Here is a 24483-nt window from a genome sequence, read left to right as displayed (position 1 = left end):
GGTACTGGAAACACGTACTGGCTTTGATCCATATAAACACAACATAAATGTCTGGGATGATACAGCACAGGGGCAATACAGTGGGATGCAGAACGGAGAGGTGTGTGATATCCTCATCTGGAGGAGCTCCAGGCAACGGAGATGTCCTTGGATGTATCCCTCTGTTGGCTCTGAACGCAGTAAAACTGCGCTAATCACTTTGATCGTCGCACCGCAGGGCCCCCAGAGGAAAGCAGGCCGCAAAAATGGAGCACTTCAATCAAGCAATTTGTCCGCCCAGTTGAAAGTAGATGATGGGGGTTTTGGGGGGGGGGGCAAAGTCACCAGATAATTTAAAAAATTACTGTAAACAGATGCATGCGCACACACACACTGCATCAAGTTTGTTTTCAACTAAGTACAGGGAAACATTTAACTGCTTTTGAATTATGTGCTTAATAAAAATATTGTAGGGGTACTAATAGCCTTGTTCAAGTGCACTACAAGAACATCCAGCACAATACCCTTCTATGTGTATTTAAACAGCACCTGTTACAAATTATGTTTTCCACAATATGATAAGGTTGCATCCTGGTTCTTTTTGCTGAAAGGACATGCATTCAAACTTCATTTTCACTGGGAATACCTTTGAATAAAGTACTTACTCTGATACAGTAAAACTTACCCAGTCCTACAAATTGTCAAAGCAATGTAAGTCACCCGTTTTACTACCCTAAAACTGTAAGCTGTTTTGAGTAAAAGTGTCAGTTAAATGAATAAATTAACTAATAAGGAAGTAAATGCACCTTCAGTATGCTGAATGCAAAAAAAAAAAAAAAAAAAAACTTCCTGGAGTCACTCTAAACAGCAATCAGAGTAAGTTTATTTTCTTCAATTTAAGTAAACAAATTTATTTTTTTGTTGCCATGTGGGCCCACCACCCGCAATGTCCTACATGGGGGTCAGGTGCAGCAGAAACTGATTCTTAGCACATGGAACGTAGCCTCACTGGAGCAGGTGGTTGACAGATAACAACTAGATATAGTTGGGCTCACCTCCACTCACAGTGTTGGCTCTGGAACCAAACTCCTTGATTGGGGGGTGGGGGGGGTCTCTCTCCTACTCAGGAGTTGCAGAGGATGAGAGGCGCCGGGCAGGTGTGGGGACACTCACAAGCCCCCGGCTAGCTGCTGTACAGGTGGAGTTTGTCCCAGTGGATGAAAGGGTCGCCTCAGTACGACTTGAGGTTGCAGAGGGGAAAAGCCTGACTGTTGTCTGTGCTTATGCACCAAACAGCAGTTCAGAGTATTTGACCTTCTTGGAGAGAGCGGGTGGGGTTTTGGACAGGGACCCACCTACAGACTCTATAGTCCTGCTGGGGGACTTCAACGCTCATGTTGGCAATGACTGGGAAATCTGGAGTGGCGTGACTGGGAAGAACGTCTTGCCTGATCTAAACCCCAGTGGTGAAATGTTATTGAACTTCTGTGCTAGCCATGGTTTGCCCATGACAAACACCATGTTTGAACACAAGGAGGCTCATAAGTGTACTTGGTACCAGAGCTCCTTAGGCCAAAGCTCAATGATTGACTTTGTAGTTGTTTCATCTGACTTGAGGCCTTATTTTCTAGACACTCGGGTAAAGAGAACTGATCACCGTCTGGTGGTGAGCTGGATCAGATGGGGGGGAAAATTGATGGACAGATCCGGGACACCCAAATGCACAGTGAGGGTATGCTGGGACTGTCTGTCGGAGGACCTGATCGAGAATGATTTTAAATCTCACCTCCATGAGAACTTCTCCCATGTCCTGGAGGAGGTAGGAGACATGGAGTCTGAACGGACCCTGTTAAAAAACCTCTATCGTGGAAGCAGCTAGGCGCAGCTGTGGCCAAAAGCTTGTTGGTGCCAGTCACGGCAGCATCCCAAGAACCTGCTGGTGGATACCAGTGGTGAGGGAAGCCGTCAAGCTGAAAGAAGGCTTTAGGGCCTGGTTGGCTCTGGGGACTCCTGACTCAGCGGATAGGTACCAGCAGACAAAAAGGCAGCAGCGGCTGCGGTTGCAGAAGTGAAATCCAGAGCATAGGTGGAGTTTGGGGAGACCATGGAAAAATGACTTTCAGTTGGCCTCAAAGAGGTTCCCGAGAATCATCTGGCAACTCAAGAAGGGTCAGAGGAGTTTCGCCCAAGCTGTGCTCAGCAAAGGGAGACAGACTATGACCTCATCTAAGGATGTTGTTTGGAAGTGGAGGAGCACTTTGCAAAACTCCTAAACCTGAGAGATATGCCTCCCTTACAGGAGTCAGGGCCAGAGGCTTCCAAGATATCAGAGTCCATTTCCCTAGTGGAAGTCACTGAGGTATTTGGAAAGCTCCACAGTAGCAAAGCACCAGGGGTGGATGAGAGTCGCCCGGAACTGCTTAAGGCCCTAGATGTTGTGGCTGTCATGGCTGACACACCTCTGCAATGTTGCATGGACCTTGGGGATAGTACCTTTGGATTGGCAAACTGGGGTGGTGGTCTGTATCTTCAAGAAAGGGGACCGGAGAGTGTGTGCCAACAATAGGGATATCACACTTCTCAGCCTCCCTGGGAAAGTCTATGCCAGGGTGCTGGAAAGGAGGCTTTGGCCAATAGTTGAACCTTGGATTGAAGAGGAACAATGCTGATTCCGTCCTGGCTGTGGAACAGCGGGTCAGCTATTTACCCTCTCTCAGATAATTGAGGGGGCATGGGAGTTCGCTAATCCAGTCTACATGTGTTTCGTGGACTTGGAGAAGGTTTGCAACCAGGTTCCCTGAGAAATTCTGTGGGAGGTGCTTCCGAAGTATAGGGTGCCGGGGCCACTACTGCGGGCCATTTGGTCTCTGTACTCACAGACTGAGAGCTATGTCCACATACTCGGCATTAAGTCAAGCTTGTTCAATGCGGTTGTTGGACTCCGCCAAGTCTGTGCTTTGTCTCCACTCCTGTTTGTGATTTTAACGGACAGGATTTCAAGGCTCAGCCAAGGTCAGGAGGGCGTTCTGTGTAGGAGCCGGAAGGTGATATCTGTGCTTTTTTGCAGACGATGTCCTTTTGACACCGTCACACAGTGAAGGGAGTGTAAGATCGGCTGCAGACTGGAAGCAGCGGCAGCAGTAATGTGGTCGCTGTACTGGACTGTAGAAGTAAAAGCAGAGCTGAGCCATAAAGCAAAGCTTTCTATTTACCGGTCGGTCCACGTCCCTACCCTCACCTATGGTCATAAACTCTTGGTAATGACGGACAGAATAAGATCATGGATACAAGCAGCTGAAATGAACTCTCTCTACAGGGTGGTGGGACTCATTCTCCATGATAGGGTGAGGAGTTTGGCCGCCCGGGAGGAACTCAGAGTCGAGCCGCTACTCCTCCATATTGAGAGGAGCCAGTTGAAGTGGTTCGGACATCTGGAAAGGATGCCCCACGGGCACCTCCCTTTGGGGGTATACCAGGCACAGCTAAATGGGACGAGACCCCAAGGTTGAGTCAGGACCACCATATTCATCTAGTTCATCAATACATCTAAAACCACTCCTATTCCCACCATGGTGTGGGGAACCTTATCTTAATTCAGCCTCAATATTGAATGGATATTTCACCAGACTGTCAATGTGATCAACATTAAATATGTGGACATACAATCTGACATTCAGAATTTCCTTTAGAATATCACATTTTTATAAGTATACAATTATAACACAGTCTTGTCTCATTTCCATGCTATATTTGACTGACCCTGACAGGGAACACCTCAGTATTTATCTTGGTTTGAAGAAAAAAAAAAAAATTGGTCCAACTTAATCTTATGGTGGGAAGTGCAGGAGGGTATGCATGATTTTTTCTGAACCGCTTGTCCCATACGGGGTCGCGGAGCCTACCCGGCAACACAGGGCGTAAGACCAGAGGGGGAGGGGACACACCCAGGACGGGATGCCAGTCCATCGCCAGGCACCCCAAGCGGGACTCGAACCCCAGACCTACTGGAGAGCAGGACCCGGTCCAACCTACTGTGCCACTGCGCCACTGCGCCCCCCTTATGCATGATTGTATTAAATAGTACTTTTTTGCTAGAAGATCAGGACTTTTTCCAATGTTTTAATGTTAGGATAACACACGTGCAGCAGCAGCAGCCTTGTACTGACCGCTGGCATAATGGCCAAATGTCCTATAACAGCAATAGCTTGCTGATGTGTGTGCCAGATTGATGTTTGAGTCTACCCTTACATTACCTGTCTGCTTAGTAGAGGCTCATATCCAGGGGAATGTGCAATAACCACAAACTTCATATATCTGGACCATTTTGTATTAGACATAGCCATACAGGTCCCCTGTCACCATAGTATAGTGCCCAGGAGGGTGGGTAGACACTTGTACTTGGACCCCAAGAGGTTTATTCTTCTCCCTTTCTTTTGAGTTGCAGTTGGGAGTTTTTTTGTTCTCTTCTCCCTAGCTGCCAACTGGTTTATCCTGATAGTTCAGTGTAAGTGTTGATTATCACACCCTGTAACAGTGGATCGTTCCCAGTAACTGTGTTTCGCACTTTGTGTCACTGTGGTGAGAGAAGCGCTCTATAAAAGTAAACTTAATTGAATGTGAGTGGCTGGATTTTTAAATTGCTGTGTCACAACACAGTGGCAATAACTATTGCACCTGGATGTAAAGTGCAGTGCTGTAACCACACAAACAGCAGAACAGAAACTTAAATACAGCAGTATGACTATATATACACACCACTTTTATAGAGATACGGCATTTAACGTAGCCTCTAATCGCAGTAAAGGCCTTGAAAGGACAGTAGTGTAATTCTCAGTTCTACCAGTTAACCATCAGAGCAGCTGCACAAAGCACTTGTGATCTTGAATTCACTTCCCCTTATTCTGCATGAAATGGGCCCTAAATCTGCTGTTGCTGCCACTGAAACCCCACCATTGTGTCAGCCAAATGGACCCAATGAACAGCATTAAGGGCAAAATAATGGTGGCTGTTGTTTGTCACTGGACCTGCAGAACAAGGCCTTTCTGGAGACAAAACAAGGAAAACCTCAGAAGAGGAGACACAAGATTTACTAATGAAACCCTGCTGATTAAAATCCAGCACTCAAGGGTTTTGTACAAAGGCAACCCAGCAACAAGGGTCTCTGTACTGACAACTTTTATTTATCAAATGTTGTTAAAGGGAATAATGAGGATGAAAATAATAAGAGACTTTGGTAATGCACAGTTCACAAAGCCATGCGGCTAAAAGGAGCACAAGCAGGAGTACAAGCAACTCTATGAAGGAGCAGTTATTGAGTCAAGTAGTTGGAATGGGCGGGGGGGTTGATCTGTGGCTCAAAGTTCAAAAAGACATTTCAATCCACACTCGTTGCACCACTTTGACACTGAAAGGGTTGAGGTTAGGGCGTTGGAAAAGTAAAACCGATTAAGACAAGAAAAGAAACGGGGGGGGGGGGGGCGGATACTGTAGCAATCAGAGGGATTTACTGAATGCTCACAAAACTGTTGAGCACAATTTATGAATTTCACATCCAGACACAGAATGCCACCATTCCAGTCAGAAAGGCACTGTGTACTGTTGATAAATTGAAGCATAACATCTATTAACATAATCTGACTCATTTATCTCTACATGCATTGGTGGCCATTCCCCAAATGGAATAATGGGAGGAGGAGAGAGCAGAAGCAGAGCCAGTGCCAGATCAAGACAGACTGAACAAAGTATTCAGAAATGCATCGCTTTGGAGACATCAATAAGGTCTTGACCCTGATGCAACTGCAAAGCCACACCTCTTTCAAGAGCTTTCTTTTTTTAGATAAGTTTTACGGCTTTAAGTCAATTAGTGCCTTAAAGGTATAAAGAAACAAGATTTTAAATGACTAAGAACTTTATATAAGCTGTGTTAATGATTATATCAACAACCATGTTTTCCTAGATAAGAGCAAAAAAAAACATTTATTTAATTCAACATTTATAAGAAGAGAGCTGTGCATAGTAATTATAGGAATACATAAAGAATGTTTTAATGCGGTGGGGGTGTGGTGGCGCAGTGGGTTGGACCACAGTCCTGCTCTCTGGTGGGTCTGGGGTTCGAGTCCCGCTTGGGGTGCCTTGCGACGGACTGGCGTCCTGTCCTGGGTGTGTCCCCTCCCCCTCTGGCCTTGCGCCCTGTGTTACCGGGTAGGCTCCGGTTTCCCGCGACCCCGTATGGGACGAGCGGTTCTGAAAATGTGTGTGTGTGTGTTTTAATGTGATGTTATTTCCATTGCTGTTTACTGAATGTGTGACCCATATGAGTCAATTACATCTCCAAGTTACTAATTTACTCATACTGTTTGCTGTTTACCATTTTGGTTGCATTCTGCTTAAGAGAAAACATGAACTATAAAAAGCAAAAAGTCAAAATGAGTCATAATGAGGCAAACTCCAAGAGTTTGTTTTTTCATCTCAAAACTTGCACTTGATACGCAGAGGATTGTGTCAGCATCTACTCTACACTTTGCTTCAGCAGGAGAAATGGATTAACTATAGAAATTAAAGCAGGTTAATCTGATTGGGAATTTAGCCAGGACACCGGGGCACCATTCTTACATTGTACAAGCTCCATGAGGACCATAGCCCAACAATGCAAGTCATCGTATACCAATACTAATTATAGCTAAGGCAACCTGGTTACCCCTTGAAGCCTATCATCCAAACATTAAGGACAAGCCATTTTTAGCTTCTGGATAATTCCGCAGTGCAGAAAAAGCTATGGTCCAAGTGAAACCAAACTCGGTTCGCAGGGTTTCACTGTTAGACATGGGATAAACTAGAAGATTTTTTTTTTTTAAACTTCTAAAAATAATATGTCTACAAAAACATTCATTTCTGAAATTATCTAGTGAGATAGACACAATGACCAAAATAACAATAAGCTTAATTTATCTGGAAAAATAAAAATTGGTCAACCTAAATGATGGTTCAGAGATAGACAGCTGCATGTGATCCTGTAACCATTCATCCGAAAATTAAGAACTGAGCTATCGACAAATGACAGTCTATGAAACCGGGAAATCCAGTCTTTGTTTCTTGGCTGGAAGTGGTGGTAAAGCATGTGGAGCTGAAGTGCTCCTGGAAGGCCAAAGTCTTGGCTAGGATGCACACCTGGCAATGTCACAGGGTTGGGGGCACCTGCTTCTACATTATATTAAGGATCTTTGGGACAAAAATCCCATCAGTTGCTGATGTGTGAGCAGCATCCTTGACTTGGTGAGCAATGCAGAGAGATCATCATTTCATAATGTGTTACAGGCGCTCTCTGAGCATTCATCAAAAAATTAAGAATGCTAAAACTGAACAAGTCTGATTCACTTCATTTGCATATTCATTGCATATTTTTGTATGTGCAACTGAATGTCTATTACACACAACTGCTGTTAGTGTTCCTTGAAAATAATTGAATTTACTACTTCTTCCCCCACTCAGTTTCTGGAGTATGGAGACTTTTGACCACACAATGTTGTTACATGAACGTAATCTTCCATCTGTTTAGTAAATCCAACAACACCCTGGTCTCACTAATTTCTTCAAGGTTTGTATTCTATTTGAGAGGCTGTATTGCAGTGTTGAACATTTGCCCATGCCCTCAGACACATTGCTTCCAGTCTTCCTACATGGTGCTGCGACACATAGCTGCTGATTGACAGGAGTTTGTGTTTTTGAAGAACAGATGTACCCCGAGAAAGATGCTTCAGGCATGTACATGCAAAGGTTGAGGGAGAAATTCATCCATCTGTGTTTAAATGACATCTGGTAATAACCATATTTTGGAAAAGTGGAAAAAGAAAGAAACATTAAGGGTCAGAATCAAAGAACACATTAAAATAATGATATCGATGCAATATGTTATAACAGAATGGCATGAAACTTGCTTTTTAATGTTCTAGGCTATGGACAGAACATCAAGCATCTGTGTCAGTAATGTCCTCGGTAAGAAAAACACTAAAATCAATCCCCCCCGTAGCTCTTCACACCACCAGCCTCTTCTTGAGCAAGCTTTGAGATTGTCCCTGTACATAATGTATGTACGTTAACGGGCATGACATCTGAAAACGTTCACCTCCCAGGCAAGTTAGAGGGAAGGTATGGGGGTGGTCTTAATGAGAATGAATGGTAACCATGGCAACCCAGTAATCTTGCACTTGGCTTCTGTTGCAGGTATTACGCACACGCACAATGTCTACAACTACTTGTCCCAAGTGGGGTTGCAGCAAGCCGGAGCCTAACCCGGCAACACAAGATGCCAATCTGCCGCAAGGCACCTCAAGCAGGACTCGAACTCCAGACCAGCCATGCAACGGGCCCTGGCTAAACCCGCATCGCAGGTATAAGTTCTTCAATATTGAACTTAGGATGCAAACTAAGTTTAAAACATGAAATAAGTAGCAAGATAATGTGACAACCTGTTTGGAATATCTTCAGGATACCTTCTTCATTTCTGGGTTTCTTTAGTCTTATTAAAGCATTTGTGTTGTGTTCAGTGGTCTTGAAAACGCAGACCCAGCAGATTTTTGAGCTTCAGAAGTCACAGAGAATGGAAGAAACTCAAAGATACTGAAGAAGGACCTCCAGGTATGCATGTTTGTGGCTGAGCATCCTGTCAAAAGAGGTCCAGTCTTAGGTAGGCCAGTGTAACACGAACTTGTCAAAGGTCGAAATTGGATCAAAACAAGCTTTTTAATCTGTACTCTCACTGTGTGTGGCTGCACACACTGAGAGAAAGTTCAAAATAGAACATCACAGTGCACAGTTCACTAGACTTCACAGGCTGCTTTTTGAGATAGACCCCAATTATGACCTGAACTATTGCAGCGAATGGACAGCTGGCGCACTTGATTTTTCTTTTTCCACCTATTCTTACACTTGACATGCATTTAGTCACTTTATTCTGGATGAGCAAACACTGAGCTACTGGCTAAAGTTAGACGGATTTTTAGTAGCTCATAAGAAGCACATAACCATTAATGTACTTTATATTCTCAGATCACAGGGAAACCCTTAAAAAAATTAAAAAAAAAAACCCACCAGTCTCTCACAAGACATGAAGAAGGACAGGACTGTCAAAGGTAATTTAAACTTGCCACTTCACCTCAAGAAACATCTTAGGAAGGTGAGAGGAAACTGGAGAACTCATAAAACAGTAAGAATATATAAACTCTGGACTGAGCTGTGGAGTTGGCCTCAGTCCCACACACCCAGAATTTGGAGGTCATAGCACTTCTCATTGAACGACTTTGTTGCTTCCTCACTCGTAACATGCTAAAAAATTAATAAAATATACCCCACTCACTGCAAGTAAAATGTTCCAATTTCATAAATAGTTCCATGATTACATAACATTTGAGTACAATGCACACAGCTGTAATACAGTGACTGTGTAGCAGTCACATTGGATTTAATTTCATATAAAATACAAAATCTGAACACTGACAATGGAGCACACAATGTATCTTGTTCTGCACATAAAACCAATTCACTTTAAACTCTTAGTTTAATCTGATAAGTTGCATTCTTTTTCCTTTGTACTTACTGGTGCTGACCTGTTTGTCTGCGATTCTATCAACCCATGCCCCAAGTTCCCAGCACTTCCTCCAAGGACTTCATTGACAGACGATGGCTTACTATAATTAAACTGATCTCTAGTCACACAGAGGATGAATAAATAGGATGAAGGGTGAGCACGGACCTACAGAGAGAGACTGGGCACTGGCCATTTACAGTTAGAATAGAGAACAGCATCATTTTATGATGACAAGAAAATGCATTTATTTTGCAATTATGTAAATAAATGAGGACCATTAAATTCTCTCCCCGAGCTTGGCTAGCTGGAATTTACTATACTGTGAGATGTTACTACTTGACTGTACTTGATTTCTGAAAGCAGCATCATTCTCAAATCTCCACTGATATTACAGGTTGAGGGCCTACAAGTTTGCATCCGAAACTGGGTAAATAGCACTTTGTTTCGAACATATTCTTCTGCCCAATGAAGCCTGAAGCTTGTACAGTGAAATGAAGCGGGTGGCGCCTGTGATCACTCCTCCTCATATTTATATAGAGTTGGCGTGGGTGTACTGCATAGACATAACTGGGTGATTTGCCATGAATAAAATTGGTGAAAAAAAGGGGTAAAATGAAGTAAAAGATATAACAGAGAAAATGGGAAAGCATAAAACAACTTTTGTTTATTATTTGGAGAGATCTACTCTCAAAAAGCACCAGGGGCCAAGCTGGAGGGAAGCACAGCAAACACAAGTCTTAATCCTTGCGACAAGCACCCAGTTGGGGCACAGCATGCCTCTGACAGCTGGCTCCTGATCAGTCATATTTCTGCTTTTAGGGACTATTTGCTGTTTTTAGTTCAGGCTCTATAACTCGCCATGAGTTACCTTCAGATGACAGGTTCTCAAAGAGAGGAGTTTGGGATTGTCTGAGAACCTGTACCAGAACCTGTATAGCACATCTTAACTAGCAAAACGCAATCTGTCACAGAGAAAGGAGGCAAAAGAACCACAAACATTGTAGGCATAGAAACACTGAGGCCATTCCTACATTGCCAGCTTCATTACAGTATGAAAAAATAGCCTTTGCTAGTCTATTTTAAAATTAAGAATCTTGTGAATGAAACCACTTTTTTAAAGTGAGTTTCATGCTGTTCACCACCTCCAGTAAGCACATTCAGAATGAAAAAACTGTGTATGAAACAGTAAATTCAGTTGTTTTAACTGTGCTTATATATTACATTTATTTATTTAGCAGACACTTTTCTCCAAAGTCACTTCCACCGAACTCTATGTCGTGTTATGAGGCCACACACCTTATTCACTGCGGTGACTTACACTGCTAGATACCCTACTTGCAATGGGTCGCTCATCCATACATCAGTGGAACACACTCCCTCTGTCATTCACACACTATGTGGGAACCTAAACAACATTTCTTTGGACTGTGGGAGGAAACCGGAACAGCTGGAGGAAACCCACGCAGACACAGAGACAACATGCAAACTCCACACAGACCGAGCAGGGATTGAACCCATGTCCTCTTGCACCACCCAGGCACTGTGAGACAGCAGCCCTACTTGCTGTACCACTGTGCTGCCCCATATTCATAGAGAAAGAAAGGGAGATCTGCTCAACCTTTCTGTTTTAGGTCATTTTTAATCAGTAGTTCACCTGTGCAGGATATCCATGCTGGCAGTGTAGTGGTTAGAGACGTTGCTTTACAGATAAAGGACCTGGGTTTCTAATCCCCACTCCCACTATAACAACCTTGAGCAAGGTGCCTTTGCTACAATCAGACACTGACGTGAAGTGCTGTGAGCTGAGCTATGAAGATTATTTACAAGTGGGCTCTGCCATTAGTATTGAATGGGGAAATGGTACTCAGGTGACCGATGAAGGAAGAAGCGCATGGCGGCTTGGTGACGAGACGTCTGGTGAACTTAGACTGGAGAATGCAGAGATCCGGCAGGTGGCACTGGCAAGGTGGGTTCAGCAATCTGTGTTAGTGCTTCATCCCTTTTATAGGCTGGGAATTGGACATTTGGTCAACTGAGGTCAGGTGAGCTGATGAAGCTAGATGGACCTGAAGTGTTGTCCCTTCTGGGTACTTCTCCCAGGGGTTGAGACTGCTTTCCCTGAATTGCTCTGGTAAAAATTACTCAGTTGTATGAATGGGTAAATAATTGTAAGTAGCTTAGTACATGAACCTAACATTTTAAATCCCTTTGGAGAAAAGCATCAGCTAAATGAATAAATAAGAGTTCAGATGGAAGTCAATGACCTGCCTTTTGAGAAACTGGTGTTTTTCAGCTGCAAAAAACAGATACTGGAAAAGAGCTGAAGAGGGTAAGAAGAAATCATAAGTCCTCCTTCATCACAACAGAGACTGGGAAGCAGAGATAATATGCTCTTTTAACACCTTATTAAAATGCACATTGTAAAATCCCCCCCCCCCCATCTAAATTTAATATTGTAAACAACCTAAAAAATCGTAGACAGCTGGTTTGATCTATTCTGTGTGCTTATGCGCAAGATGGTTTGCTTTTAATCTATGCTTCAAAAATAAATCCCTCTACAAAGCTGGAGGCTAAAATTTTATGAACAAAAGACAAATAGTTTCAATCCGAGCTCTATTTAGGTTTTCGATTTTTTAAAATGTGTGCTTACGATTTGATTTCTGCTGAAAACCAAAGCGGCCACAGTTGCTCATCAAGCATTTTGCAGAAAGTGCTTAAAAATAAAGTAAAATAAAAGATTTGAGAGACAGTTTTATACTTTTCTTGCTCTTATGCAGTCTGCCTCATCTCCCACATCCTGTCTATGTTCCAAGACTGGGAATGTATCCTGATCTCCTCTAAAGCACAGCCCATGTTCTCTTCCGGGATGACCCACTTTCCTTGTGAGCACGGCAGCTCCATCGGATTTATTTAGTTGGCCGTGGATTCCGGATCAGTCAGCCACACCGCTGCACATCACCGACATGTGGAGCACCCATTTTCGTGTGAAATCAAGCCGACTGGTGCGTGCTTTCATTCCTATTGCTGCAACTAACTTAGCATGTCATTAAATAGGTTCTCAAAAAGATGGTGGAGAACTTGGTGTGGGTACTCTTTGACCCTTGCATCAGACCTAAAGAAAGGCGGTCAATGGGTAATTCCGAATAGGAGTTTAGTAACTCAGCTGTAATAACTGATGCTGTCATATATGAGAAGTACCACTTTCTGAGCAATCAGAGCTGCTGCTGTCACCTCACAGGCAAGCCATGATGACATCAGCGGGCCTCACTGTGACCATATCGCAGGCCACCTATCATTAAATGTAGGCAAAAGTCCTGTACAGATGACTCAGAGTCCATTTTTCACATTTTACTGTGTTCAGAATGGTCATTTACCAGGTGTCTTTTTAGCAGGTGTATCTAAAGGAAAAGTGAATGAAAACACAGTAAAGGTGTCATGTTTTATGGCTGTGTGGAGAACTTGCTGGATTTTCTAAATTGCATAAGCTCTGGTGCGTGTCTAAAAAGCATGGTGTTTGTGCTGTGAGGTTATTTAAGGGAGACTGTGTAGGAGGGAAACTGTCAAAAAGTCTGAAATTTGAGACTGAACTCTCCATTTTAATTCCATTTTCATCCCATCCCCAAATCCCATATCTTGCATACAAAATATACTTTGAACACATTAATATACTGATGTTAGTAGCAACAAGCTGCCTTAAACAGAACATGCCAACAGTAGCCCAAGATGGAAAACGGCCCCAAACCCTCAAAATAACTTTTCCAAAAACCATAGCAGGAAACACAATTCAACTTCTTTTTTTTTTTCCCCTCCTCTCACTATCATTAAATGCTTGTCCAGTTGAGGGTCATGGTGCTCCAGAGTCTGCCACAGAAGCACAGGGTGCAAGGAGGTGTAGGTACACCCTGGACAGGAGGTCGGCCCATTACAGGGTAGGCACACACATATACACAGTAAGGGCACCATATCATCTGAAACAGATCCTTGGATTATGGGAAGAAACCAGACATTCACCCAGAGAAAATCCATACACACATTTACATTTATTCATTTAGCTGATGCTTTTCTCCAAAGTGACTTACAATGTCAGTCTACCTATCATTAGTTACCCATGTGTACAGCTGGGTAATGTTATTGGAGCAATTTTTCTGGTAATTACTTTGCTCAGGAGTACTACAGCCAGAGGTGGGGATGGATGGAACCTGCAACCTTTGCATCTAAAGGCAACAGCTCTAACCACTATGCTACCAAACACACGAAGTACATGCCAACTCCACAAACACTGAACTGGATTCAAACCCATTTCAATCAACCCAGGGGTGCTGTGAGGCAGCAGTGCTACCCACTGCGCTGCCCTCAATTTTTTTTTTTCCCCCCCCAGATAAAACGGAGAAAGCAGCAGTGTGAGTTACCCTCACATAATTCAATGCCATTAGCAATGAAGGAAACATCCTAAGAATATTTAAGAAGGTTTCCTCCTTCAATTTTGCTGCCCACAGAAGTGTGGAGAGGGGCTGGAGCATAGCCTGCCAAGGAAGGAAGTGGCCAGCTCTGCACTGGCATCGCTCAGTACCCATATTCAACCTCGTGAAAAACGGCAACGATCTTAACTGCAAGGAACTCATGCAGCTCACTTCACGCATTTTTCGCTGATCCCATTCTGGTTAAGAAACCACGTTAAAAAGTGCCCCTAATGGGATTTAAACTTGCAACCTTGTGGCTACCATTTCAGTCACTGAACCTCTACATCAGATGTAGGCTCCTGTCTAGCGGCTCAGGTCGGCTCCGAGTCATCAAATCAGCCCAAATGCATCCTGCGCTGCAGCCAAGTCAGGCCAAATTATTAAGTTGTTAGTAATTAAATAAATAAAACAATAAAGCACCCAGCTTGTTGAAAACAAATAGGATTTATGACTTTGCAACAATTTACCAACATCAAGATTTTATGAGCTGGGTGTTCAGAACTACAGGTACTGGATGGGCTCCAGCAACAAGAGGCTAAAATTTCCCTCTCTTTATTGAATGAGATGGCTAGGATCCAGACTGGAAGCATAAGGTCTATAGCCAGAAATGGCTGCATAATGTATTCATGATATTCCTGATAGTCAGTGCTCAGTACACTCAAGCCTCGTGCTTTTATCTTTTTTCCTCTTCCAATATGTGGAGAAACAGGCCTTCTGCCCATCACTGACAGCCCCCACCCCTCACTTAGAGCACATGCTGTTTCCAGCAACAGGTACCTGTCTGCCAGTGTTCACACAAATTAAATGTGATAGACTCCTTCAAGCTTTGCTGCAGCTTGTCAGATTTTAGCTGTGAATTTCAGACAGACACACCTACAAGCTTACCCAGGTAGCAGTTATAAATAAATGCTCATTGAGATTATTTACAGGTTATGAGTATTCATAAGTTATTTCTGCTAAATTAGCGGAGGCAGTGAAACTACAGGATGGGAAATGCAAAGCACAGAAATTGCAAAGATAAATACTATACATCAAATTCAAGCGTGGCCTTGTGAGAAAATTGAACAAAAAAATGTAATGTTGTAAAGCTGCAGAAAAAGTTCAGAAAACTCTGGATATGAGCCAGCGTTCGCACCAAGCAGAAGTATAACAAATTAGCAGGTGTTTCGGCACATGTGGAGCTCATAGCAATGAGTATTTGTTAACTTTAAAAGCTCTGAAAAAATAATAATAATAATAAAAATAACCATATTTCATTCAGTTATTGGTGTCCAGCCTGTGGGAGTAGTAGGAACTGATGTAAAACAGCATGCGGGGGGAGGGGGGGGGGAATGCTCTGTTCACTGGCAGGTCCACCTTCACACAGTGGAATTTAGAGGTGAGGCTCAAGATTAAATTTAATCATAAACCTAATCATAAATTAGAACCAGGCAAGACAAAAGGCTGTGGAGAGTTCGTTACATCTGGCTAATGTGTACTGCTGATAAATTACGGTGTGTGCTGCCAGAGAAGGGTAGACACGTGCGTGCGCGCGCGCGCACACACACAAAATACATAGTCACAATCACGTAATATACACTAATAAGCAAATACAGAGAGCCAGACTATCACAAATGCACACACATGGTGGGATTTTCACACAGTCGGAGGGTTTCCATTTCAGAAGTCTTGAGAAACAGAGTAAAACATGATGATACTAATGTACAGACTGCAGTAATGGATTTACCTATCTTTGCTCTATATCTTCGAATAACTACACTGCAGCTGAAACACAACATACTGGTCTCACTAGAAGTCTAATTTAAAACTAAAAATGCTCCAGTAATGTCCATTTAACTTGTGCATTGCTTATATTTAATAAATTATGTAGCCTTTGTCAGCAAATAGCGAAAAAACTGTATTACATTTATGTGCATGATAAATACTCTAGAAAATGAATTAAAACCAGTGAGGTCAGTTATTTTAAAAGACTTTCAAAAGTTTTGCAAAACAAATTATATTCAATAGGCAGTCGTAAATTGCATGAATTACTTTTTAATGCCACCTTGCTGGAATTTTTTAAAACGTAACTCTAACACAGATATTCAAAATTTGTATTTAAAGCAAAACTACTGCATAAGATTCATCCCAGTTTAAAGCAAGATGTTACAGTTGAGTAAAATATTAATTCACCTGAAAAAGTATCTAAATAGCAGTTGTGTTTCAAATTTTAATAACCTACTAAATTTATGAAATACAAGTTACACTATAGAGTAGTAACCAGACCTTCATGTTTGCTTACATGGTCCAAACTATAGAGCGCAGCAGCCACTACAGGTGAGGTACCACAGGTACCATGCTCTAGGGGGCTGCTGTATTAACTCGAGTACATCCACAAATTCCTCCATGCATCGAAGTGTTCTCCCTGAAGCAACGGTTCTCTAAAGCCGAGAACTAGCGTGCTGTATCCGAAGCGAGCACTTGGAAAATGGCCAGACACAGGACTTTTCCCGTCAAAATCTCCCCAAAGTACATCACTGAGGTGGAGGGCAATGCACAAAGACTTAGGCTTACAGGCATTGTGTCTTCTGGAGTTTGTTGCCCTGTCCTTCGACAATAAAAATGAGAGACTTACAACCCGTGGCTGACTGCCAGAGAGCAGCTGAGGTCGGGCCTTGCGTGATTGTGTCTTCTGGTGTGAGCTGGCGTGTTGTTGTGGGCTTGACTTGGGATAGAAAAATGCTTGACTTCAAAAGATTTGGCCAAGGAAAGAAAAAGTTCTGATGCAAGTATAATAAGCACTTTTCTCTCACTCTGTGGAGAGTAGTGGATTCAAGTGCCCAAACCGACCACAAAAGCGACTACGAATATCGTTTCAGCAAAGAAGTTCGAGCGGCACAGTAAACAGCGGATGCACAAGGCGGGGAAAGCACAAGATATTACAGATTCTCAGAGGAACGGCACTGCTCCAAATATATAATGTGTACTTTCTGGTTTTCAGTTCTGCCTAAATACTACAACACTGAAAGCCACTCTATAGTAAGCTTTATGCACCTACTCGAGCAATGAACATCGGTGCATCAAGTGGAAAGGAACAAACTAGGTTTACTTAAGAATCACATGTCTGCAACTGTCTTTTCTCTTAATGTAATGCACAAATTGTATTTTCGCTGAGATGTAAAGTGCCTGCTAAATGAATAAATGTAAATCTAAATATTTGGCAAAACTTAAAAAAAAAAAAAAAATTCAATGCCCTGATGTTAGAGGCATCATCTTTGATGAATACAAATTTCTCATGTTTTGATTTATAACTCATTAGATCTCATCTATGCCTTCGATCTGATTGCATATTCACAGTAAATTATTCACAATAATTACAAGAAGTTTCCTTAGATGAGCATATCATATGGATTTTCCATGTGAAAAAGAACCAGGGTGCACACTTGATAGGGGTGCTACACACTTTACAGTACCACTAAAAAGTTTGAGTACACCAGGCCACCTGGGTAACAGGTACATGGCACAATGAGATCAATTACTGTTAAGTTTCTGATGACTATGTGCACCTATAACCAGCCTATTTCTAGCCTAATATCCACCGAAACTGAACAGAAATCACTTTGTGAGCCTTGTTTCAAGCCCCAGTGATTCAGGCATACAGTTTGGGGTTTCACATGCCTTATTTTATTCCAGTTCCTGTAGACTGATCAAAAACACAAAAAAAAAATATGGCAGAGCAGTTTCTTGTGGTTTGGCGATGAGTTGACATGTCATTATGCACTGCTAAGGAGTCAAAAGGAGAGTAAGTCTATGAGAAAAACATCTGTGGTTAACAGAGCCCAGTGCATTAGATATACAGAGGCAGACCAATCCTGGATCTGTATTCAGAACAAAAGCAGTGTGTCTGTCACATCCATACAGTGCCAGAAACACAGCACATCTATACAGCTATGGTAAGTGCTGCAGTTTTCTCCATATTGCCCCGAAGATGCTCCTAGACATCAACAAGAGAACATTTGTGGTCTGAAGTTCATGTCCACCCAAGAGCTACGGTGACCATACGCAGTCCACATTGAGGCCCAGACAGCATGTCCTTTAAAGGTCAGCATGTAACGTAGTGTTTAAGGACAATGACTTGTAGCTTGAAAGTTGTGATTCAACTTCCAAGCAGGGCCCAGCTGCAGCATGCTTGAACAAGGTACTACATGTTGGATAAAAGCGTCAACTAAGCAAGGGAATAATCCAAAGTACGTTCTGAAGAATCCCTTCTTGTGAAATAACAGACCTCGCCATATAAATTAATGATGCCACTACCATCAGTGAAGCTGCATGGGACAGTTTCTACAAAACTTTCAAATAACCTAGAGAAGCGATTTGGAAGCAGCTATTAATAAATCAAGAACTACAAAAACATGTCTAATTACTGCCATTGTTATAAAAGCATGTATTGTTTGTTCATTTCCATTCTGGAGGATGAAAGTTTAAGTAATCTGATCAGCAAACAAAATGAATGTAATGATTGGGTGACTGTCTCATAAAGAGCCAAGGAAATATGATATCTGATACAAGAAAGCGCACTACTCATACAGTTTAAATTTGGTATCTGGAGCTAACAGGTTAAAAATAAGACTGTGTAATTTTTATATTCAATCATGGCTAATGAGTCAAAATATGATGGCTGATGAAGTGTTTAATAAAGCACGAAAGACTGAAATATTCCTTATAACAATTCCACTCCTCCGTGAACCGCCACCTTATCGTGGTGGAGGGGTTTGAGTGCCTGAATGAGTCCAAGAGCTATGTTGTCTGGGGCTACATGCCCCTGGTAGGGTCTCCCATGGCAGACAGGTCCTGGATGACAGACGAGACAAAGCGCGGTTCAAAAACCCCTTATGACAAAAAAATCAAGGCGTCCGTTTACCCCGCCCGGTATGGGGTCACCGGGGCCCCACCCTGGAGCCAGGCCTGGGGGGGGGGCTCGCATGCGAGCGCCTGGTGGCCAGGTCTATGCCCACGGGGCCTGGCCGGGCTCAGCCCGAAGCCACAACGTGGAGCCGCTCTTCGGTGGGCTCACCACCTGCCGGAGAAACCATAAGGGGCCGGTGCGTTGTGATTTGGGCGGTGGTCGGGGCCGAGTGCCCGGCCGACCCAAACCTCGGGCGCCAACTCTGGTTTTTGGGACTTGGAATGTCACCTCACTGGCGGGGAAGGAGCCTGAGCTGGTGCGGGAAGTTGAGAGATACCGTCTAGATATAGTCGGGCTCACTTCCACTCACAGCTTGGGTTCTGGAACCACTCTACTCGATCGAGGGTGGACTCTCCACTATTCTGGCGTTGCCCAAGGTGAGAGGCGGCGGGCTGGTGTGGGCTTATTAATAGCCCCCCAGTTCAGCCGCCATGTGTTGGAGTCTACCCCGGTGAATGAGAGGGTCATCTCCCTACGCCTTCGGGTCAGGGAACGGTCTCTCACTGTCGTTTGTGCTTATGCGCCTAGCGGCAGTGTAGAGTACCCGGCCTTTTTAGAGTCCCTGGGGGGCGTGCTGGAAAGCGCTCCCACTGGGGACTCTGTCGTTCTACTGGGGGACTTTAACGCCCACGTGGGCAGCGACGGTGATACCTGGAGGGGCGTGATTGGGAGGAACGGCCTCCCTGATCTGAACCCGAGCGGTGAGTTGTTATTGGATTTCTGTGCTAGTCGCGGTTTATCCATAACGAACACCATGTTCATGCATAAGGGTGTCCACCAGTGCACTTGGCACCAGGACACCCTAGGTCGGAGGTCGATGATCGACTTTGTAGTCGTTTCTTCTGACCTTCGGCCATATGTTTTGGACACTCGGGTGAAGAGAGGGGCTGAGCTGTCAACTGATCACCACCTGGTGGTGAGTTGGATTCGATGGCGGGGGAAAAAGCTGGACAGACCTGGCAGGCCCAAACGCATAGTGAGGGTCTGTTGGGAACGTTTGGCGGAGGCCCCTGTCAGAGAGGTCTTCAACTCCCACCTCCGACAGAGTTTCAACCAGGTCCCGAGGGAGGTGGGGGACATTGAGTCCGAATGGACTATGTTCCGCTCCTCCATTGTCGGTGCGGCGGTTCGGAGCTGCGGCCATAAGGTCTCCGGTGCCTGTCGCGGCGGCAATCCCCGAACACGGTGGTGGACACCGGAAGTAAGGGATGCCGTCAAGCTGAAGAAGGAGTTCTATCGGGCCTGGCTGGCTCATGGGACTCCTGAAGCAGCTGACAGGTACCGACGGGCCAAACGGAGCGCGGCTCTGGCAGTCGCCGCGGCAAAAACTCGGGCTTGGGAGGAGTTCGGTGAGGCCATGGAGGAAGACTTTCGGTCGGCCTCAAAGAGATTCTGGCAAACCGTCCGGCGACTCAGAGGGGGGAAGCGGTGTTCCACGAACACTGTTTACAGTGGAAGTGGTGCGCTGCTGACCTCAGCTGAGGATGTTCTCGGGCGGTGGAAGGAGTACTTTGAGGATCTCCTCAATCCCTCCGACACGCCTTCCGTAGAGGAAGCTGAGGCTGGGGACTCGGAGGGGGACTCGTCCATTACCCTGGCTGAAGTTGCTGAGGTAGTCAAAAAACTCCTCGGTGGCAAGGCTCCGGGGGTGGATGAGATCCGCCCCGAGTTTCTCAAGTCTCTGGATGTTGTGGGGCTGTCTTGGCTGACACGCCTCTGCAGCATCGCGTGGAGTTCGGGAACGGTGCCTCTGGACTGGCAGACCGGGGTGGTGGTCCCTCTTTTTAAGAAGGGGGACCGGAGATTGTGTTCCAACTACAGGGGGATCACACTCCTTAGCCTCCCTGGGAAAGTCTATGCCAGGGTACTGGAAAGGAGAATCCGACCGATAGTCGAACCTCGGATTCAGGAGGAGCAATGCGGTTTTCGCCCTGGCCGTGGAACACTGGACCAGCTCTATACCCTCACTAGGGTGTTGGAGGGTTCGTGGGAGTTTGCCCAACCAGTCCATATGTGTTTTGTGGACCTGGAGAAGGCATTCGACCGTGTCCCTCGTGGCATCCTGTGGGGGGTACTTCGGGATTATGGGGTTCGGGGCTCGTTGCTACGGGCTGTTTGTTCCCTGTATGACCGGAGCAGGAGCTTGGTTCGCATTGCCGGCAGTAAGTCAGACCTGTTCCCGGTGCATGTTGGACTCCGCCAGGGCTGCCCTTTGTCACCGATTCTGTTCATTATTTTTATGGACAGAATTTCTAGGCGCAGTCAGGGAACGGAGGGTGTCTGTTTTGGTGGCCGCGAGATCTCGTCTCTGCTTTTTGCGGACGATGTGGTCCTGTTGGCTTCATCAAGTCAAGACTTGCAGCGTGCACTGGGGAGGTTTGCAGCCGTGTGCGAAGCGGCGGGGATGAGAATCAGCACCTCCAAATCCGAGGCCATGGTTCTCAGTCGGAAAAAGGTGGATTGCTCCCTCCGGGTTAGGGGGGAGTTGCTCCCTCAAGTGGAGGAGTTTAAGTATCTCGGGGTCTTGTTCACGAGTGAGGGAAAAATGGAGCGGCAGGTCGACAGACGGATCGGTGCGGCGTCTGCAGTAATGCGGTCATTGTACCGGTCTGTTGTGGTGAAGAGGGAGCTGAGTCGTAAGGCGAAGCTCTCAATTTACCGGTCAATCTACGTTCCTACCCTCACCTATGGTCATGAACTCTGGATCATGACCGAAAGAATGAGATCGCGGATACAAGCGGCAGAAATGAGTTTCCTCCGCAGAGTGGCTGGGCGCACCCTTAGGGATAGGGTGAGGAGCTCAGTCACCCGGGAGGAGCTCGGAGTAGAGCCGCTGCTCCTCCGCATCGAGAGGAGCCAGTTGAGGTGGCTCGGGCATCTGTTCCGGATGCCTCCTGGACGCCTCCCTGGGGAGGTGCTCCGGGCTTGTCCCACTGGGAGGAGGCCTCGGGGCAGACCCAGGACACGTTGGAGAGACTATGTCTCCCGGCTGGCCTGGGAACGCCTTGGGGTTCCCCCAGAGGAACTGGAGGAGGTGTGCGGGGAGAGGGAGGTCTGGAGTACTCTGCTCGGACTGCTGCCCCCGCGACCCGGCCCCGGATAAAAGCGGAGGAAGATGGATGGATGGATGGATGGACAATTCCATCAGTATATGATCTAGTATATGGGGAAAACGTATGCATTTGCTAAAGCAAAATAGATTATTAATCTATTAACCTCTTGTCCAACACAGGGTCCTGTCTGTCTGGAGCCTATGCAAGGAAACACCAGGTGCAAAGCTAGAGAGGCTACAGCCTGGAGGGGACACTGGTTCATTGCAGTCACGTATTGATATGGCTGCAAATTGGAAAAGCAACTCAAAAACATGCAAGATCTCAGTAGTGCGAAACATTCACCTTTGAATGGTTTCTTGGTGGGACAATGAGGACTTACGTAAAAGACCAATCACTTTGCTGTGACGTGTAAAAATCAGGAGTGAAATTCCTGGAGGAATACCAAAGTTCATGGAATAATCATTTAACAGCCTATTTCGCAACATGAAAAATAAGGGCGAGTTGGGTCAAGACAGTCACGACTTTTCTATAACTCTAGTGACGTCAGTCATGTTTTTCCATCGTGAATACAATTAATCATAGGGGAAAATTTAATTAATAAGGAAACAAAACCTAAAACAGACCAAAGGGCACCATGTGTTTCACCTCTTTCTGTTCTCCAGCAGGCACTTTCTTTTACTGCATACGGTCACGTAAAAAGATGGTCAATAAAAATACATAAATTACAGTAAAACAAAGTAACTAAAGTAAATAACAGTAATGTTTTCTGACGAACAAGAGCACACACGTACATTATCTCCACCTTCAGACAGTTGCACATTATGTAGACATGAATACAGAAACTTCTCCAACTCTTAGATTGTACTTTGAAATGTTCCAGTGGCTAAAAAGTAAGTTATTCAAAAAACCTTTAAAATATTTATGTAAAATATGTATATAAAATTTTAAAATAATATTAACATTTTAAATCCCTAGGGGAAACGCTCAGTAGTTTGGGTCCCCAGTGAAACACCAATATAAGGATTTCGACTGCTGGCGCTATTGATTCACGATTGTAGCAGAGACAGCGTATCTTTCACAGAACAGGCAAGCGGATATGGTGAGACTACTCTTTGCGGAGGTTTTAAGACTGATGGACGGTCAGTGAGCATTCGGTCCCGTTTCCCCACACAACACAGTTTAGCAGACCCAGAACAAAGAGGAGAAGCTCCGTCAGCCACCAAGCGAACTACACTTGAGGTTGGCAAACATTGTACAAACATCGTCCTTGCACTAGTGTGCTCAACAATAACCATCAACCAAGCCAAGTACAGCGCTGTACTTCCACTATGGATGAAATCCCACAACCTGAAATGAGGCCTTTCATGCAAAAATTAACCAAAGCAAATACTGTTCATGCTCCTTTCAAACCTGTGTCATTAAAACAAAAGTCCGTCAAAGAGTTTCAAATCACTCAGGCTGAGTTCCGTATTAATACATTAGATTCTCAGGGAGATGATTCCTGGTTTCTTGCACTTGGCAGACACGCTGACAGGTAGTGCAAAGAGATACGGCAGTGTGTGTCAGCAACACACATCTCAGTGGGCATGAAGCAGAGAGGACCCCTGCCAACCCCCCGTTTGTTTGGGATGGCAGATGGACTCACGGGTCAAGCAGCTATACTGTGTGAAGATGACTGAAGCAGATAGACACAGTGCCACTTTCACCAAGGAGAAGATACTACAGACAGACTAATAAACTGCCTCCAGGCAACAGGAAACACAGTGACAAGATTAGAGCAGAATTCATACAGTGAGGACAATATATAATAAAATTAAAAAAAAAAAAATCAAGGATATAAACCACACATTATCTGGGGGGGGGGGGGAATTGTTATGGTTAAGATCGAAAGGCTGAACAGTAAAGATTTCCTCAATTAACTGAATGTAAAAGTTTTTTGGGGGATTCACCAACTGATAATTTGTGTCTATAAACAACTGAGGAGTTGCGCATATATCACTTGAAGCTTTCCATCCTACCCAAGATGCAAGCAATGGTTCCTGCGGTATCTAGTTCTCACCCTGGATCAAAACTACATTAAAATAACAGGAGGATATGTTGAGGTCCACAACAGGGGGTCTGAAAACTCGAAAGGTTATTTGGAGCCTTTCCACATGGATGGCCTCAGAAGCATTTTTTGTCAACACAAGGGGTAGTGTCAGGTCTGCATGATTTCAGACCCATTTCAGGTCCATATCAAAACAAATCTGTCATCTTAGTCGTCTCATATCCAACCCATGTCACTTAAAACTAGAGCTGAGCTTATATCTAGATCATGTCATATTTGCACCGTGGAGAAAAGCATCGTTTCTCATGTTAGCCCTGAGTGAGGTCTCCTCCACATTCTAGGATTGCCATAATTTGCCACTGTTGCCCAACACGATACATCACAATGATCCGCCTCAAGGGGAACTTCCTTCCCCA

At 44.6% G+C, this 24483-nt stretch overlaps 1 protein-coding gene across 3 annotated transcripts in view; it reads right to left on the bottom strand.

Annotated features, from left to right (window-relative positions):
* Positions 1 to 24483, bottom strand: part of dab2ipa (DAB2 interacting protein a) — a 156512-nt gene that overhangs the window by 116971 nt on the left and 15058 nt on the right. The window lies entirely within an intron of this gene.

Source organism: Scleropages formosus, chromosome 17, assembly GCF_900964775.1.
Source record: "Scleropages formosus chromosome 17, fSclFor1.1, whole genome shotgun sequence".
Classification (NCBI taxonomy): Eukaryota; Metazoa; Chordata; class Actinopteri; order Osteoglossiformes; family Osteoglossidae; genus Scleropages; species Scleropages formosus.
The sequence above is the reverse complement of the archived record's forward strand: the minus strand, read 5'-3'. Positions and strand labels throughout refer to the sequence as shown.